This window comes from Erythranthe guttata, chromosome 1 (assembly GCF_056151865.1).
Source record: "Erythranthe guttata isolate IM_541 chromosome 1, IM_541, whole genome shotgun sequence".
NCBI classification, from domain to species: domain Eukaryota; kingdom Viridiplantae; phylum Streptophyta; class Magnoliopsida; order Lamiales; family Phrymaceae; genus Erythranthe; species Erythranthe guttata.
This window is the reverse complement of record NC_142533.1, coordinates 6631959-6639126: the sequence shown is the minus strand read 5'-3', so window position 1 is coordinate 6639126 and position 7168 is coordinate 6631959. Positions and strand designations below refer to the sequence as shown.

The window sequence follows — 7168 nt, the reverse complement described above, 5'->3', positions numbered from 1 at the left end:
GAAAATCGCACGTGCGCCGCACGTGACACACAAAAGCACCTCAACACCTCAAAACGTTCAATCACGCATTACAGGTAAACACAATCTGCCCTAATTCTCTCTTGAAATCCAAATGCCCCCTTTTCTAAATCCCTAATTTCTTCCACATCTCACCTGTAAATCCCTAGTTTCTTGAAGTAAAAAAGTGTTCAATCACCAATATTATCACTGATCACGATTTTTGGAGTAGATTACAATTTCTGGAGTGGAGCTACGGAATTGCGACAAATACTAGGGTTCTTCATCTAAGGACAACAAAAATGTCGAGAAGAGCTTCACTGATGCTAGAATGTACTCCGAATTACGGCAAGTTTCTTTTGTTTAAATTTACTTTTGTTTGAGCGAAATTGTGCTTAGCTGATTACTGATTGGAGTTTTTTTTTTTTTTTTTTTTTTAATTATTTTAAATAAAGCTTGTGTTGGGGAATTAACATGTTTCACCATTAAAATGAGACATGGTGGAATTATGAAGCACTCTCCAAAAAGAGAGTACATAGGAGGAAGTCTTGAATGGTTTGATTTTGTCGATATAGATCAAATAGGGATGTTTGACTTTTGGGGTTTTGCTGAGGAGCTGGGGTACACTGAAAAATGGAGTCTTAGGTTTTGGCTTAAGCATGGAAAACGTTTTGATAAACACTGCAAGTGTATTGAGACTGATAGTGATGTGTTTAATATAAGAGGGCATATTCCAAAAAGTTGGGAAGTTGAGATATTTATTGAACATCTCAATCTGGGAGTGGATGTGGAGGGTGAAACTGGGGGTAGGTTAGTCAATGAGGCTGTTATAATTGATGATGTAGGGTTGGAGGGAGAGAATAGTGAATCTGATGAATTTAGTGAGGATGATGATGTGTTTTATCAAAGTGATTATGACATGGAAGATGATGATAAATTGTTTGAGCAATTTGTAGATCCTGAGGCTGAGTTTGGGGGGTTGGGTAAGGGTAAGTCTGTTGCAGATGATGATTTCATTAGTGAGGAAATGTATAATAGGCTGCAAAATGAAGAAGGTGATGAAGATTGTGTAGTTAGTGATGATGATTTTGACAGCTCAAATGGTAGTGATGAGGATGAGGGTAAGGGTAGAATGAAGTTCCCCAAATTTAATCCTAAAACTGAGAATAAGAATCCAGACATCATGCTAGGCTTGATTTTCAGTTCCAAAAAAGAGGCAAAATTTGCTATTGAGTCTCATTGTTTTAGGAGGGGTATGATGGTGAAATTTCTAAAAAATGATGCCATTAGACTCAGGGCTGTGTGTAAAAAAGAGGGTTGTGGATGGTACATTCATGTCTCCAAAATGCAAAATGACCACTCTTGGCAAGTGAAAACCTATAACCCAATACACACTAAATGTTCCTGGAATTATAACAATACAAGCCTTAAGTCTGGTTGGATTGGCAAAACATTTATGAAAAAATTGAAAGACAATCCAAAGTTGCGTACAAATGAATTCAGAAGTGAAATTTGTACAACTTTGAAGGCCAATATAACCAGATCACAGGCTTACAGAGCAAGAAAAAAGGCAATTAAGATAATCCAGGGAACTTTGGAGGAACAATTTTCAAAAATTTATGATTATTGTCTAGAAATTGAAAGAACTAATCCAGGTTCTACGGTTATCATGAAGCTGACTGAGGAGAGAAGATTCCATAGGTTGTACATGTGTTTCAATGCATGCAAGGTAGGGTTTAAAAATGGTTGTAGGCCTATAATTGGGGTAGATGGTTGTTTCTTGAAGGGTGGGCATGGAGGTCAACTATTAACTGCAGTTGGGTTAGATCCAAACAACAACATCTTCCCAATTGCATATGCAATAGTTGAATCTGAAACAAAAGACAGTTGGATCTGGTTTTTGAACTTGTTGAATGCAGATATTGGATTTGAAAATGAACATAATTGGACTTTTATGTCTGACAAGCAAAAAGGGTTAATTCCAGCTTTTGAAACTTTGTTTCCCAATGCAGAAAATAGATTTTGTGTGAGACATTTACATAGCAATATGAAGAGGGATGAATTCACTGGGTTGGCAATCAAGACAGCATTATGGGGGGCAGCTAAAGCAACCAGGGTTGAAGAATTTAATAGAAAAATGCAAGAGTTGAGAGACATTGATGAAGATGCCTATCAATGGTTAGTGAAAAAGCCTCCTCAAAACTGGACTAGATCCCATTTCAGTCCACATCCTAAGTGTGACATCCTACTGAACAATATGTGTGAATGTTTCAATAGTTTCATTCTTGAAGCAAGAGAAAAACCAATAATTTCTTTGCTTGAAACTATTAGAAATCTGTTAATGACTAGGATGCAATCTAACAAGGAAAAAGCTGCAAAATGGGAAGGTCTCTTGTGTCCAAAGATAAAAAAGATCTTGATGAAGATTATGGAAGAGGCTGGGGAGTGTATACCTATGAAATGTGATGATTATCATTTTCAGATTATTGGTCCATTTGACAACACACTGTTGACTTGTTGGAGAGAAAGTGTAGCTGCAAAAAATGGGATTTAAGTGGCATACCTTGTAAACATGCATGTTCAACAATATGGTGTAGAAATGAGGAGCCTGAATCATATGTACATAATTGTTACAAGGTTGAGACATATTTACAGGTTTATGAGCCTCCAATCTTAGGCTTGAATGGACCTGAATTGTGGCCCAAAAGTTCATTAGAAGCTCCACTGCCTCCAAACTACATTGAAAAAGCTGGCAGGCCTCAAAGGCTAAGGAGGAGAGAACTTGATGAACCCCCTGCCCCAGGTGCAAATCCACATAGATTGAGAGGAATTAAAAGAAACAATAAATGTAAGACATGTGGGGGCACAAACCATAACTCAAAAACATGCAAGAAAAGAAAATTTTCTGCAGTTGAGCAGGTGCAAGCAAGCCAAAGTGGAACTGGAGATCCAGTTGGCCAACAAAATGAGTTTGTATTTGAAGTTCCTTAAGAATACGTGGCCACTCAAGCTTCTGTTTCAAGTGTACCACCACAGAGAAAAACAAAATTACAGGTTTCAATTATTTTTTTTTATTATATTTATAGTCTTTTGTGAATTAGTATTTAATAAACTTATTTGGGATAATTACAGGTTAAAAGGCCTTCTCAAAAGAATGTGAATGTTAAAGGAAGGACAAATACAATTGCTTTTCAAGCCAGCAAATCATATCCAACAGTTAACACTCCTGTTATTGTCAAAGGGGGACTCAATTTTATCACTCTGAACAATCTGAAAGCAAGTGTCTCACATTCCAAGTCTGTTGGTGCCTCACATTCCAAGTCCAAGTCCAAGTCTGTTGGTGATTCTTCATCCAAGTCCAAGTCTGTTGGTGGTTCTGCATCTAAGGCTGTTGGTGGTTCCAATCTTGCATCTTAGTCTTAGATGGCATTTTTATTTTGAAGACAATCTTGTGTTTTTATGAATATGTAATTTGTTCTATGAAGTACTTTGAATTATGTAGTGTTTTTGTGAACTTGCAGTTTAGTTTGATGTACTCTAATGTGAGATGTCATATGTTATCATTTGAAAACAAGTTTGTAATTTGAATCATGTTTGCAAACAAATCATATGTTTGTACTTTGAATGATGTTTTTGGAATCATGAATGATGTTTTTGGAATCAATAATGTAGTCTATGTTTTATTTTATTTTTTGTAAGTGATGCTTGCATTTATTTTGTCAATCTGTTAACATGTACCAAAAATGCAAACATAATTGAGATACAAACTTGCATTATATTGGACAAGAAAAACAACAATGTTATCACAAACAACTACATCTTAACCACTAATATTAATCACTGAAAATTCTAACCACTAATTTTCATCATTATAATGACAATTAAACAACCTAAGACAATCAAAAGAACTTTCAAGATCTTCATTCTATTGTTATACATCACAATTAAATTCTCCATTTTCTTTATTTTTCTTTCATAGGACTTCTTTTCATTTGCCATCATATCTTCTTGCTTTGCCATCATATCTTCTTCATTTGCCCTTATATCTTTTTTTTCCTTATAGCTAGCCAATTCATCATTCAAACGGTCTATTCTTCTTATCAATCCAGGGATAATATTCTTTGATCTAGCACACATTTCAGGATCATGCCATTTGAACACATCACAGTTTTTAACTCTCTGTTCCAAAAGAAACACAATTGTGTGTGACAAATAATATCAATACACACACACACACACACACACACACACACACACACACAAAAATTACCTCATAGTTTGGACAGGCACGAAATCTTCTTCCTGGATTACTAGGAGTCCATGAGGTCAACAATAGCATCTCATCTCCACATTTACAATAAAACACTTCATTTCTAGCAGATCTTGAATTGTAGCTAGAACCGTTATTTTGACTCATCCTTCAAGCTCCATTCCCCAATATAAAACAACAAATTCTTAATTTTTGTTTCCAAATTATAATCTAGGATAAATAAAGAGAGAAGAAAATTTACTTCGAATTCGCGACCGCAAGTTCTGAAATTATCTACCTGCGCTGAAGAAGCTTCAAAATTTGAATTGCCCACTTTCTAATTGTGCTTTCAATGATGAATTCATAAGGAATTGAGAGATTTAGAAAATTGGGGCTTAGGGTTTTCCAGAGAATTTTGATATTTATAAAATTATTCTAATAATCTGAACGTTTTGAGGGGTTGAGGTGCTTTTGTGTGTCACGTGCGGCGCACGTGCGATTTTCCGTCCAAACTAACTGGACAAATGGACGGAGGGACAGAAACAGCATAAAAGTGACATGTTTAGGGACGAAAATTGTAACTTCATCTTGTTTAGGGACGAAAATCGTATAAGTGGTAATGTATAGGGACGAAAAATGTAATTATCCCTATATATATATATATATATATATATATATATATATATATATATATATATATATATATATATATATATATATATATATATATATATGACGAAAATACTACTACTCAAACATAGTCTGAGGACATAAATTTTGGTATTTATATTTTATTCTGTTAATTTTCTAAATAAAACTTTTTATTTTTTTCATTTGAGTTTCTTCATTTTTTTCTTAAATGTCTTCTGGTAGTTTAAATATCCTAAGATTACGAGCATCTTTATAATCCTATATTCCTATGATTGTTGAGAATTGGAACCACCGGAAGTCATTTAAGAAAAAAAAGAAGAAATTCAAAATGACAAAAATAAAGTTTTTATTCAGAAAAAAAAAAAATCTAAGCAATTACATGTTTTGGAGAAAAATAAATAAAAATATTAAAATTTCCCAAGTAAAATGGACCGAAGATATTTAAAAAATATAGTGGAAAATGGCTCAAACAAACCCTCATATTTATAGGCTTAACAGGGGTATTTTCGTCAGATTTTGGAAAAAATATAATAGTAGGGGGGTTTTTGTATTTATGTGTAGTACAGGGGGCTATATGATACAAAGTCCATAGTACAGGGGTGTTTTTGTATTTAACCTAAAATAAATCAAAAACCTATGTTGTTTCCAATTCTAAGAAAGGCGAGCTTATGATTTATGCATGTAAAAACTCTAACCGGAGAATTTCCACATAAAAAATTGAAGTTTTCAATTGAGTCGTGTGCCGACTCAATCTGAACGGCTATTCTCTATAGCTTGGGGATTCTTGAAAGCATTTCCTGGGTATAAATGTGAACTATGAACACTCACACATGAAAGTGTTAGAAGATTCTCAAGGACAAGATGAGAATCACTTGGTAGAGGAGCAGGCAGGTCAAAAATTAGAGTTTATGTCCCTAAACTTTACCACTAAAATGATTTATGTCCTCAAATATTTCAATCCATGAAATATGTCCTTTAACTTGCCACTTTTGATCACTTTACGTTTTGCCGTTAACGCCGGCAGCTAACTTCGAAGGAAATAGCACGTGTGGCTCACGTGACGTCTATGTGGCCGTTAAATGTCGAGCTGGACAATACCCAGTGTCTACTTGGCCGATGAAACGTGATGTGGAGCGACATGTCAATCTCCTCCCCTATTTCTATTCTAAAATCCCTAATTCGCCATATCCCCAATGAACCCGTAAATCCAACCTCTGAAATCCCATTTCGAATCCTTCAATTGAGGTAAAATTAGAAAATAGCATAATCGTCTTCTCAAGTTTTTGAATGTCCGTGTAGTTAAAGCGTATTATTTAGGTGTTTCAAGAAGAAAAAAAATCAGCAAAAAAAAAAAAAGCAAAAAAACAAAAATCACATTTTCACGTAATTTAATAATATAGCTACAAAGTTAAGGATACTTACTGTAGTTTGGAGTCCACTGTAGGCCAGATTCACTCTTTCTTGATATTTCCTTCTCCAGAAATCACCCAAAGCAGTGTGGCGTCTCAGAAGGGTAAAACTCTTCAAATGTGAGAATGTTTGAATTTTTTTTATGGGTTTATGACTCCGAATTTGGTATGGGTTCGACCAAGAATGTGGATTGGATTGGAAATTTGGGAGTGGGTTGAAATTGTGAAGTGTGGAAAAATTAGGGTTTATGGGAATGAAACTGTTAATTGTTGGGAGAGTGAGTTAGAGGGAATTAGTATATTCGTGCGTCATGTCAACATTTAATATTCAATATATTATTCCACATCACATTTAACAACCACATAGACGTCATGTGAGCCACGCACGCGTGCTATTTCCGTCGAAGTTAGCCGCCGGAGTTAACGGCAGAATATAAAGTGATCAAAAGTGGCAAGTTGAGGGACATATTTCGTGGATTGAAATATTTAAGGACATAAATCATTTTAGTGGTAAAATTTAGGGACATAAACTGTAATTTTCCCCTCCATAGGCAGATAAACCGGACCATTATTTGACAATTTGATGTTATGATACGGATCGAAAATCAAGACTTCGAGATTCAAAAGTCTGGATATGGAGTTTGGGAGCTCTCAGGTGATTGCAAAGTACGTTATGTGAAGTAATGCAAGTCGTTGTTGATGTGGGAAGTCATACAAGCAGATTGCAAGTGCATCTTGTATCTTGAGCAATCTGAAATAGGAGGGCAACAATACTGGATTGTTGTTTTGGACCGCAACAATACGATGACGCAACTTCCACTTTCCTTATTCGGAAAACATCTATGTTCTAGATAATCCCAGA

At 35.1% G+C, this 7168-nt stretch overlaps 1 pseudogene; it reads left to right on the top strand.

Moving 5' to 3' along the window:
* Positions 1 to 775: 775 nt before the first annotated feature.
* On the top strand, positions 776 to 3414 carry LOC148772725 (uncharacterized; annotated as a pseudogene).
* Positions 3415 to 7168: the final 3754 nt, after the last annotated feature.